This window comes from Phyllostomus hastatus, unplaced genomic scaffold (genome assembly GCF_019186645.2).
Source record: "Phyllostomus hastatus isolate PE091 unplaced genomic scaffold, TTU_PhHast_1.1 phas_scaffold_1674, whole genome shotgun sequence".
NCBI classification, from domain to species: Eukaryota; Metazoa; Chordata; class Mammalia; order Chiroptera; family Phyllostomidae; genus Phyllostomus; species Phyllostomus hastatus.
Genome location: NW_025334011.1, coordinates 12424728 through 12436388, shown reverse-complemented (window position 1 = coordinate 12436388; position 11661 = coordinate 12424728).

The window sequence follows — 11661 nt, the reverse complement described above, 5'->3', positions numbered from 1 at the left end:
AGAGATGTGCAGCCGGACGTTCTGACCCAAGGATGAGGATTCAGATCAAACCTAGTGTGTGGTTTTGTTTTTCAGCTGTTCTGGGGGTCTTGTTGTATGATGGCTTGCCCTCCAGTTTTTGAGAATGAGCCTCATCTTCCCGATTAAATTAACAAACATAAGCCTCCCCCCCACCATGACCTGTCACCTTGGACTTACATAAAATGCAGAATCTGAAGTGATTTATGGGGCAGGCAAACTCTGGCAGCTTCCGAGTGTAAAATCATAACCTCAGGAAAGTTGGTTTCTGTGAGCTTTAGGTTCATCCTCTCTAAAATTAAGTGAATAGTAATAATAATAATACCTACTTTATTTGTTATCTTCTGCTGTCTACCAAATTACCCCAAATGTTGCAGTTTAAAACCATAGACCCTTATCATATCCCATTTTGAAGGTCAGGAGTCTGCGAGGAGCTCAGCTGGGAAATTCTGGTTCAGGATGAGGCGGTGTCCACTGCAGCTCAAGTCTTCCGAGGCTCTGGGACCGGAAGAGCTGCCCCCACGATGGCTCCCTCGCCAGCTGTGGGCAGGAGGCTTCGGGCCCTGGCCTCATGGGCCTCTCCACTGGCCACTTGAATATCTTCACGATAAGACACTGGATCCCCCCACAGGAAGTGATTCAAGGGAGAGCAAGCTGGAAGCCACCATGTCTTTATAGCATCTCCTTGGAAACAATACACCTTCACTTCTGCTCTGCTCTGTCGGCCATACAGACCAAGCCTGAGAAAATGTGGGGGACGACTACCAGTACGTGAATGCCAGGAGGCAGTGATCCAGGGGGACATCCTGGAGGCCGTGGCTCACACCCCTGTGACGGAGGTTTCGAAGGTGAGTAAATAACCCTGTGCAGTGAGTAGCATCTAGTAGAGGCTCAATAAAAAAGTTATTTTTGGTAGTCCATTTATAGAAAGCATCATAGTTTAAAACATGAGACAGAGAGAGAATGGACTGAGAAATATACAGCACACACACATACACACAGGGCCCAGTGGAGACAAGATTCATTCATTCAACAATTATTTATAGAGTGCCTCCTATGTGCCAGTGTTCTAGTCACTTGGATTATATTAATAAACAAAACCAAGGTCCCTGTGCTCCTACAGCTAACATCGCAGGGGAGAGACGTGGGCCATTACAGCAGCCACAATAAGTAAGTAGACGAAACAGCATGTGAAAGGGCAGGGAGCGCTGCAACAGCAACAAGAAAAGGAAGCCCAGGTTAAGTGGCCTTCGGAAGGGAGGCCTGGGAGGTGCAGATTGAAGTGTTAAAAGTGGGGTCGTGTAGCCTCACTGAGAAGGTAGAATTGAGCAGACTTGAAGGAGGGGATGGGGAGACACTAGCAGTCCCTCAGGTGAGATCCCGCCCCCTGTGTGAGAGCAGCGCAGCGAGGCCAGGGTGCTGAACAGAGTGAAGAGTGACAGTCAGAGAGATAAAGGGAAGAGGAGATCCTGTAGGGCCCTGAAAGCCTCATCACCTCCTGCCCCCAGGAGAGTAAGTGACCAAGGCCAAGTCAGTGCGATACGAAATCCAGGCCATGCCTGGGCCAAGGCCATGCTTCCTGAGGCTGCTCTCAGCCCACGACTGAGCGCAGAAGGCCTGTGAGGCTGGTGCTTTCCCAGGAGACAGACCCCTGTGCGGGGGCTCCGGCGGACCAGAGGACGTGCCCCGCCTTCATGGCACCGGACTATGGTCTGGCACCTTCCCACCTAACTTTTCTCCCGTCTCTCCTTCACCTGCAGCCTGACTGCATCACAATCTGATAACTCTCCAGGCTCCTTTGCTCCTTCCCAAATTTTTGTCCCACCAGATCTTCCAATAAAAGCCTTGCTCATTTAATCCTACCTTAGCATCTGCATCTCGGGGACCTGGACTAATGCATTGGGGTAAGGGGTTGACTTTTACACTAAGCCACTACGGTGTCCCAAGCAGAGAAGGAGCACAATGGGTCATCTTTAGAAGATCACTCTAACTGGATTTTGGAAAAGAAATCTTAGGAGGGACAAGAGTCTAAGCAGGAGGCCCGGTGGAAGTGGTGCAGGGGCCCAGGGGATGATGAGGCAGGTGTGGGTGGGAGAGGGGGTAGCAGGGAGGGGCCGGAGGAGTGGTCTAACACTGAGGCTAGTTCGAAGGCAAAATCGGTAGGAATTCGTGGTGCAGTAGATGTGAGATGTGAGAAAAAGAGGAGGTGAGGGTTTTTCACCTAAGAAACTAGACAGATGGAATTGCCAGTCATGGGAATGGGGGAAAGTTGTACAAGGAGCAGGTTTGGGGAAGATTTGGACACATGAAGTCTAATGTCCTCTAGACATTCGCCAGTGAAGACATGAGGCAGCGACTTAGGTGCACACACATGCAGCTGGGAGAGTAGTCTGGGCCGCAGAGGGGCATCCGGGAGTTATGACATGTAGATGGTGCAGAACGACAAGGGGGCCTGTGAGGACAAGGAAGGGAAGAGGACAAGGACGCGGTGACACAGTGAGAGTGAAGAGCAGCAGGAGAGCCAAAGGGAGGGAGGCAAGATCAGTGAGGGAGCTGATCCAAAAGAGAGCGGTGTCTGCAAGCTCCCCCGCCCCCGCCCCCACCAGGACAGATGGGATATTTAAAACTGCACGCCTGCCCCCGCCAGGACAGTGAGTGGCGGAAAGGGGGCCATCAACACAGGCCACTGGGCTGATGCTGCGAAGGTCAAGTGCATTGAAGACTGAGAACTGGCCATTGGATTTAGCCACGCAGAGATCAGAGGCTATCAGTGACTGTTAAGGAAAAGGATGGTTCTTATATTCCCTCCCAGAAACTGTGCTCCCAGGTGTGGGTGCTCTGCCGTCATCCCCAGGACCAGGTCTTGGGTCACCTGGATTTCCCATACCCACCCCTGCCTTCCCAAGCAGGCCTTCTTCAGGGGACAGCCTTTTAATCTAGCAGCCACTCCCTGCCAGAGTGGGGCAAAGTGCTTGTGGTGGCAACTGCACACACATTTTAACAAGTGGCTTCTGGAGACGGTATTTCTCAACCAAAGGAGACTGTTTTCATGGATGGAATTTCAGCCGGGAGACCACCTGTTGCATCTCAGAAGTGACACAGGATGCGTAGAAAGGAGAGCGCTGGACAGAGAGTGGTGGGCACCGGGCCCTGGTCCCGGCTCTTCCTGAAACAGCTCCGTTGCTCGGCATTTCTCACCTCCCCTCTCACGGCTGAAGCTGCCACATCTGTGAGATAAGGGGTTCAGCTGACAGGTTCTCACTCTGCCTGAAGAACAGAGCCTGCACGACACTGTGTAACAGTGTGATCTTTTCAGAACATCATGGATTTCTGATACATTTAATTTTACCACAAAAATTTAAAAGAATTTTCGGGCAAAAAGGGAAAATCTAAGCCTCAAGTCTATAGTTTCATTGGACTTACTTGGTTATATGTCTTATTAGACATGGACTATTGGGGGAGGAGGAGCAACTGTTAGCCCCGCCCAGCTCACTGTCCCCAGAGTCTCACTTTAGAGTCATTTGTTGCCTCAGGTAGAAAGGAGGAGTAGGTACAATAATTTGAGAAAAATATATGGGAGAAAACTTTGGATCGAGAAAGTCCTACTCATTGACTAATTTTTTATCCTGGGATTTGGGGAAAAGATAAGTCACTAATTGATTGAAATTCTGGAGCAATTTTGACCAAGGGACCCAGTTTTCCGGGCTCGAATCCCTGCTAGACAATCTCTAAATTCCACTCCAGCTGCGTCTAAGATTCTACAGAGAGACAACTTCTTCCTTTCAATAGAGAGCCATGGGCAAGGCCAGAAGCTAAAGCCACCTGAAATATCACAGCGTGGTCTCCCGAGACTGGACTGCTTCCCCAGAAGCTGAATGGCTTTATTTTATTTTAGGTAATAAATTAAATAAGTTTCCAGGGAAGGGGCTTCAGACAGATGGGATATTTAAAACTGCCAGCTGTAATCCTCTGTAAAAGTGAGGAAAGCCAAAGGATGGTGTCAAGGGACCACTTAGACATTTCAATCTTAGAATCAAAATATTTGTGAAGACACAGGCATATGTGTGCATTCCTTACAAAGCAAAGCAGGGCAAGAATTGATTACTTCTGTTTTCCTGCCTTAGTGCTTAGAAAGCCTAATGTATGCAATTACTATACTGGCCTCTAGATGGCAGTCAAGGAACAGAAAGATAAAAATCCTGAGTAGGAGAGAACTATAGAAACTAATTAAAGCTACAAAAATTAATATATATATTTTAAGTACAGCATTGTAAGAGTATGTAGACAAAATGTGAAGAAAAAAACTAAGACATGAAAATTGTGCATATAATATATAATCAATTCCTTAAAAGAAATCCCATTCAAACTACTTGGAATTCTAAGACCCTTAAGTAAATTATTTGGGATGCATTTGAGATAACTTACAATTACAATGGCAATATTTATGCCTCGCTTTTTGCAATAAATGTTACTGTACTAGGTGACTCTCAAAGCCCCTTTAAGTTCTAAGATTCCTGACAGGTAGTATGCAGATTAGGTTTTGCAACTTGAATATTTTTTGATAGATTTTAACAGTCTTCATGTTGATTGCCTAGCAGTTTCTGGCCCTTTGGAACAAGGATCTGAAGTAAGACTGGTGATACATTCTGGATCCGTTCATGTGTAGGAGAGCCTGTTTGGGTCTGTCCCCTACCCTGGGCCCGGACTGCTGGGACAGCTGGTGCGTGGAGAGCCTGGGGCCCCACACAGAGCAGATATTGAGCAGTGGGGGGGAACTGTGCGGACCGCCGTTGGGGGTCCTGTGTGTCACTGCTCCCTCAGTGAGGCCGATCTGCTAGGACAGGCAGGGGGGTGCTGAACTATGGAGCACTTCTCCCAGAGCACAGGCCTGGAGTTGAGGGACATGCAGCCTGGACCCGCTGTGTCTATGTCCCCAGAGAGATCTGAGTGCAGAACTTGGTGACATGCATTGAGGCCAAATGGCTCTTGGGACTGACGTCCCCCAGAAAGAAGCCAACGTCACATCCCAGGTCACCGAAATTGGGGCAAGCCAGCACCCCCACTGCAGGAACGGATTCAGGCAAACACAGAGCCAAGCAACCAAACAACACACTTCCAGTTTGTGTGGATGAATTTCTTCCTCGCAGAGTGCCCACTTGAAACCTTACTAGTATGTGGTTCAGGAAAAAAATTAGAGTGTGCTTGACGGTCCAAAGTGTTTACTATTTAACATTCTTTGTCAAAAAATTAAGGATCTTTTACAAAAACATGGGTTGCAATGGGCCCTAAGAAATCACCTCTAGGTCTATTCCATACGTCCAGGCAGAGCAGCTCCTGAGCCACGCCAAAAACAGAAAACAAAAATAAACCCAAAAATCCACCCCCTTTTTCTTTTGATCAGGTTTCCAGAGAAGATTTGACTAGCTACCTCCTCCTCTTTCTGTTCATCATTAGCACATTTCTTTAAATGTCCAGCTGTGATCTAGATTTCTATTCAGGCTGCTCTACTTACTAGCTATGTGAGTTTAAGCAAGCTGTCTCTAACGTCCCACAGCCTGATTTTCCTCACTCATAAAATGAGCAGTAGAATCTGCACTGATTAAAGGTATTGCAAGGCTTGAATAAAAATGTTTGCAAATTATGCATGTTGCTGGGCCACTGTAGGTAATCAATCAGTAAGTACGTGGTCCCTTCTCTCCTCCCAGGGGGGCAGTGGTTGGGCCATCACCATAATTCAGGAAGCACTACAGAAAGTTAGCAGCCTTGGATACCAGACATTCTGCTTTGCTCAGCTCAGCCCCATAAAAGGAAAAATCATCCCCTGGCCCATATGATTTTCAAATACATAGCTCTGGCTGAAAATCCTGTGATCATCTCAGCCCAGAATGTAACTCCATGTCACATATAAATGCAAATAAGCACTTCACATGGTTAGAAATACCCTGAATTTTTCAGTACATTTTTGTTGCTGATTCAGAGAAGAACTTTTTGTGTTGTGTGTGAATTTGCCAAGAACTGTTGAGAGTTTTGTAAAGTCACGGTAACCAGGTCGATGTCACTAGTCTATTATGAAAGTGTCTGAGTCACCGACACAACTACCTGTGTCAGTCCACATTGTCGCCACCACTCAGGTCCTGGCAACCCACGAGGAGGGCACGGAACCCACCCATCCACTGGACCACAACTGCAGCATTATGCAGATTAAAACTAAGCTTTGTACGAAGGAAGTTATATTGTCCATTCTCTTGGATGGAAAAGGGAGAGTTAAAAATACAATATTTATTATCAAACAGGGGCCCTGGGCCCGATAGGCAGCTGCCAAAGCTGGGTGTTCCCAGCCATCAGCCCATGGGGCATTTTGGGCTTCTTCCTCTACGCACACATTTGCAAGAGCAGCCGCTTCCGGGCAGGCCCCCGAGGCTATGGAGCCCTCACCACGTACTGTACAGGTGGCCTGGGTTCTTAGCAGCAACCGGCTCTGAATGAGGTTTGGAAGGGACTGCCTTACCGTGGGGTCCCCAGGGGAATCCCCTAGCCTTCCCCACTCACCTGAGCTTCCTTTCCCTCCAGCTGAGGGCCCTAGGGGAAGCGAATTCTCTGTGTCCTGCTGCCGGTCACTGAGAAAGAAAGACCATTGGGCAAGGGCAGAGTTCGGTCCCAGCTGGGGGCTCACTTCCCCTTTGTTCCTTCCCATGCCCCTCCCAACTAGAGATGTCAGACTTAGCAGATAACCTTACAACATTGGGGACAAACTTGGGCTAAACCACACGATATTCAGGACATACACTGAAAAATGATGTGCTGTTTATTTGAAATTCAAATTTAACTAGAATCCTGTGTTTTTTCTGGCCACCCAAGTCCTCGTGAGAGGTGGGAGGGGAGTCAGGGAGGTCTGTCAGGGGGACTGGGCCCCAGGCTCAGACTGTGGCCTAGCAGCCAGGGCTGCCCTGAGGGGCTGGCTGTTCTTTCCAACCCCAAGGCCAGCACATCCTCATAAGCTTTCTCAGGCGCTCTCTCTCTCTCTGAGAGTTAAGAGCATTATATTTAGAACCGGTTTTATACTGACTATCTGCTGAATCTTCTTATTTTAAAGTGAAAGAAACAGAAGACATACAATCCCTGTGACCCCCAAATAAAGGCTGCATTGAGCCTTACAGCTCCCTGATAGTCTCAGCTGGTCCCAGAGTCAGAGTTAACATGGGAGCTTAGAAGTCACCTATGGGACCAGCTCACAGTCCACGTGAGCAAACCCGGGCCCGAGCACCAACTTGCTATTCACACCCGGAGCAGCCTTCTTTCCCATCTTCCACATACACAGGGCAGCAAGGGCGGCTAGATGGTAGCCACAGGGAAGGGACAGCCAGTCCCCAAACCCCTGAGCAACTGGATTCCCTAGGAAATGAAGTGTTCATGAGGCACTAAGAAAACTGCCTGTTGGGCAATAATAAGTTGTGGAAAAATCTTGATCTCGTAAAGGTGGAACCCATAGTTGTGAGATTAGATAAAAATTTAATTCCAGGTTTTTTCAAAGCTAAGGATTTTATGACCTAAAGGTGTAAAGCTCGTGTAAGATATTTCTGACAGGGTATATATACCCTCTTTGGGAATAGAAAACACATATATGTTCTTTGCCCCCAGTTGCCCGCGCAGAGCTCCTGAGCCTCTGTAATTCCCTAAGTGACAAGAACACTAGGAGCATTCATGTTCTCACAGTTGGTTTTCGATTCCTTGGAATTTCCTGGGTGATAGCAGTGTCTTTATTCCTAGTGAGGTGACTCTGAGTGAGTTCCCCGATGGGGATTGGTCACCGGAAGGACCAAACCAAGATCAGAAACTTTCAGCCCTACTCCACGTGCTCCAGAGAGAGGAGAGGGGCTGGGAATGGAGCCGCTAATCCATCATGCCTGTGCAGCGAAGCTTCCATGAAAACCCCCAGGTTCAGGGTTTGGAGAACACGTGGAGGTGCAGGGAGAGTGGTGCACCCAGGGAGGGTGAGGGAGCTCCGTGCCCCTTCTTCCCACATGCTGGCCCTCTCTTCCTTACCATCTGGGTGCTCACCTGTGTCCTTTACCGTGTCTTCATACCATGAACTAGCTAACAATACCCAAACTGTTTTCCTGAGTTCTTCAAGCCACTCTAGCAAATTAGTCCAACCCAAGCCAGGGGTCATGGGGACCCCTGATTTGTAGCCATCAGAAGCGCAGGTGTCCATCTGGGCTTGCAACCAGCATCTGAAGTCGGTGGGGAGCCGTCTGTGGGAATGAGCCTTTAACCTGGGGGATCTGCCACGGCTTCCAGGGGGATAATGTCGGAATGGGGTTAAATTGTAAGGCAACAACTGGTTCAACAGAATTGCATGATATGTGGGGAATACACCTGGTGTCAGAAGTGTTGTGTGATAGTAATGTGAGTGTCAAGGAAAACCAGGAGGAAGAGTGAATTTTCCCCTCTTTACCTCTGCTATGAACAGATAAGGTTCCCTTGACCTTGACGTAGTCCCAGAGGGACTGAGCACTCTCCTAATGGCTAATGTAGGACATTGCAGTTCCCAGAATCTAAGCAGATGTCTCCACCTTCTGGGCTACATGCTTCTCTGGTGCGGGGGCTGTCCTGTACGTTGCAGGATGTTGGCAACATCTCTGTTCTCTACCCATCCAACACCAGTAGCACCCTCATCCCAAGTTATGACAACCGAAAAAGTGTCCAGACATTTCTGGATATCCCCTGGGAGGCAAAATTGCTCCCTTTCACCAACACTGAGGACCCAGATCTAAGGCCCTAGACCCAGGTCACCCTGTGCCTCTGGCTGCACCTTTCCTGCCTCGTGTCCCTTGAATCACCAGTTAAGTATGCCTGGTGGAGCTGTACCACTAAGTGTCACGGTGATACCACTCTTCAGCTGGAGATCCAGCCCAGATGCTCCAGTTGTCACTACCAACACCCAGATGTGACTCAGCTCGCATGCACGCTCAACAAAGCTTAAACCAGCAGACTTGTCCACTCACATCACTGGGCCACAAAAGCAAGTTGGAGCTCCTGGGGCTGTTGAAACCACCCTCTCTGACCTGCTGTGTATTTTGAATTTCCTTGGACCAGGGACACCTGGCTCCACATCCCACCTGTGTAACTGCTCCTGGACCCTGTATTTTGGTCACTCTCTGGATCATCCTTCTGCTTCTAGAGTCTTCTCCAAAGCACTCCTTGTGGCTTCTGTGTGCTTTTTAACTCAGAGTAGAGATTTTGTGCTGCGGTCAGAGCTGGCTGGCTGCAGCTCCCTAGGAAGGCAGGGTTTCCTGGGACTCGGGGTTCCAGAAGCTAGCCAGGGCATGCCAGTGCACCCAGAAATGTTCATTTCTGACCACCAGACGAACAACCCCAGAAGAATCTTCTTCTAAGCTTCTCACTCAGCTTCAGAAGGCCACCACAGCCAAGTGAATATGAAGAGCTGGAAGAAGAATGAATGGAGGGGAAATGAAAGGAATTCTGGTTTTATTTGTGTTCCACGTAGACCCATCAGGGTGAGCGGTAACTCAGGCGAGGGGTCTTAATCATGGAAGCAGTGCTACTTGCCATGGACAGGGAAACTGAAAGAAAAAATAAGCAGAAGTTTTGTTGAAAGTCCATCGGTGAAAAAGAGACCAAATGGATGTGGTAACACTGTCTCCTGGGCCCTGTTTATTTTTTCTTAGGTGGCAGGAGGAAACCACGCATTTGCACAACCAGGCCCTATCTCTGCTGCAGAGAGTGGCATCCTTGGAGGGAGCGGGGTAGGGGCAGGTGGCACCAAGGGGGAAGGCAGTGGCTCTGGCTGGGAGTCATGGGACGAACCGCATGTCGGAGTGGGTGGGAGGGGTGCACTCTCCACAGCCTAAGACATCTGAAGACTTCTTTTGCAAGGCTGATGTACTTAATTAGTTGTGGGAAGCAAAGCGCCTTTCCAACTCATACAAATTATACTACGGTTGAGTAACTTGATTATTAAAAGAGATCTCAGTCAACATAAATGATAAGGAGGTTCAAAAATTAATAATTCTCCAGGCTTCCCAAGTGGCAGGCCGTCTGAGGAGAACACACACTATCTTGCCCCAGTGGCCTAATGTGTCACGGGCTCTGAGATAAGAGCCGTGATAATTTGATTTCTCAAGTGCCCCCCTCCTTTGAGGAGGACGCGGTGAAGGTTAGGCACAAGGCCTCAGCTGCCGCCACCGCAGGCCTTCGGGAAGTGGCTGTGTTGCAGCCCAAGGCATACAGTCTGTCAGAGTTCGTCCAGGCTGCTGTGACCAAAGTGCCATGAACTGGTGGCTTAAACAATGAATATTCATTTCTCACAGTTATAGCAGCTGGGAGGTCCAAAGTCAAGGTTCCAGCAGACTCGGTGTCTGGTGAGGACCCACTTCCTGGTTCATGGATTCTATCTCTGTTCTCACATGGCGGGGTGGGGGTGGAACTCTCTGGGGCCTTTTTAAATAAGGGCACACTAATCCCATTCATGAAGAAACTGCCCTCATGATATAATCACCCCCAAGTTCCCCTGTTGGAACATCTCACTGGAAGTTAGGATTTCAGCATTGAATTTGGGGGAGACATAAACACTCAGTTTAACATGCAATCCCACCCCTATTCCTGTACTACCTTTGGAGTGAGATTACTCGTACTTGGGTTATTCTCGGGTACAAAGAAATGGCCATTGAATTTGCTGCGCCAACAGTATCCTGAAGGTTCAAATGCCACTGATTTCAGATCTCCCACCTGCACTGTGACGAGGACTCCAGGTGGCGGGCTGCCTTTCTTCCTGTCTCCGTGGCCCCACACGTTCAGTTCCGCCACCCACCCTGTCTCATCTTTACCTTGGCCTCATCTTCGCCCAGCGCGAGCAACGTGGGTTTCAACGCACAGGTCCACTTACTTTTTTCAATAAATAGGCACAGTCCTGTAAAGGTATTTTCCCTTTCTCATGATTTTCTTAATGACATTTACTCTTCTCTAGCTTATTTTATTGTAAGAATACACTCTATGATACATATAACATATAAAAGATTTGTTAATCAACTGCTTATGTTATCAGTAAGGCTTCTAGTCACCAACAAGCTATTATTGGTTAAGTTTTGAGGGGAGTCAAAAGCTATATGAAGGTTTTCCACTGCATGGGGATTGACCTCCTTTAGTCTGTTGCTCGATGGTCAACGGCCTGCACTTTCCCCTTACCCACTGCTCTCTGACCGCACAGGATGCAGGCGCTTGTCCTGCCCCAGGGCCTTTGCTCCAGCTGGAGCATTCCTGCGCCCTCTCAGCCCCAGGCTCACACCCTTAACTCCTTCAGGTCTTTGTTCCCTGACATGCTTTGCTCTGGACATGCTTTCACAGGTCTCCTCCCCTAATAGAATGCAAGCTATATAAGGGAAATATTTTTATCTCTTTCAAGTCACTACACATAACCATGCCTGGCACATACTGAGTGTTCATAAATATTTGTTGAATGAATAAATGGCCTGCTTTCCCCTCTTCTTCCTTCAGATGAAAGGGTTTTGATAAAATCTTCTCCACCTGCTTTCCCAAGGACACTGTTGTCTCTCAAGAAAGAAAATTGGGTTTCTAATAAGCAGGTGAAACAGTTCCCTAATTTCCTGTGGGGCCATGGAGTTC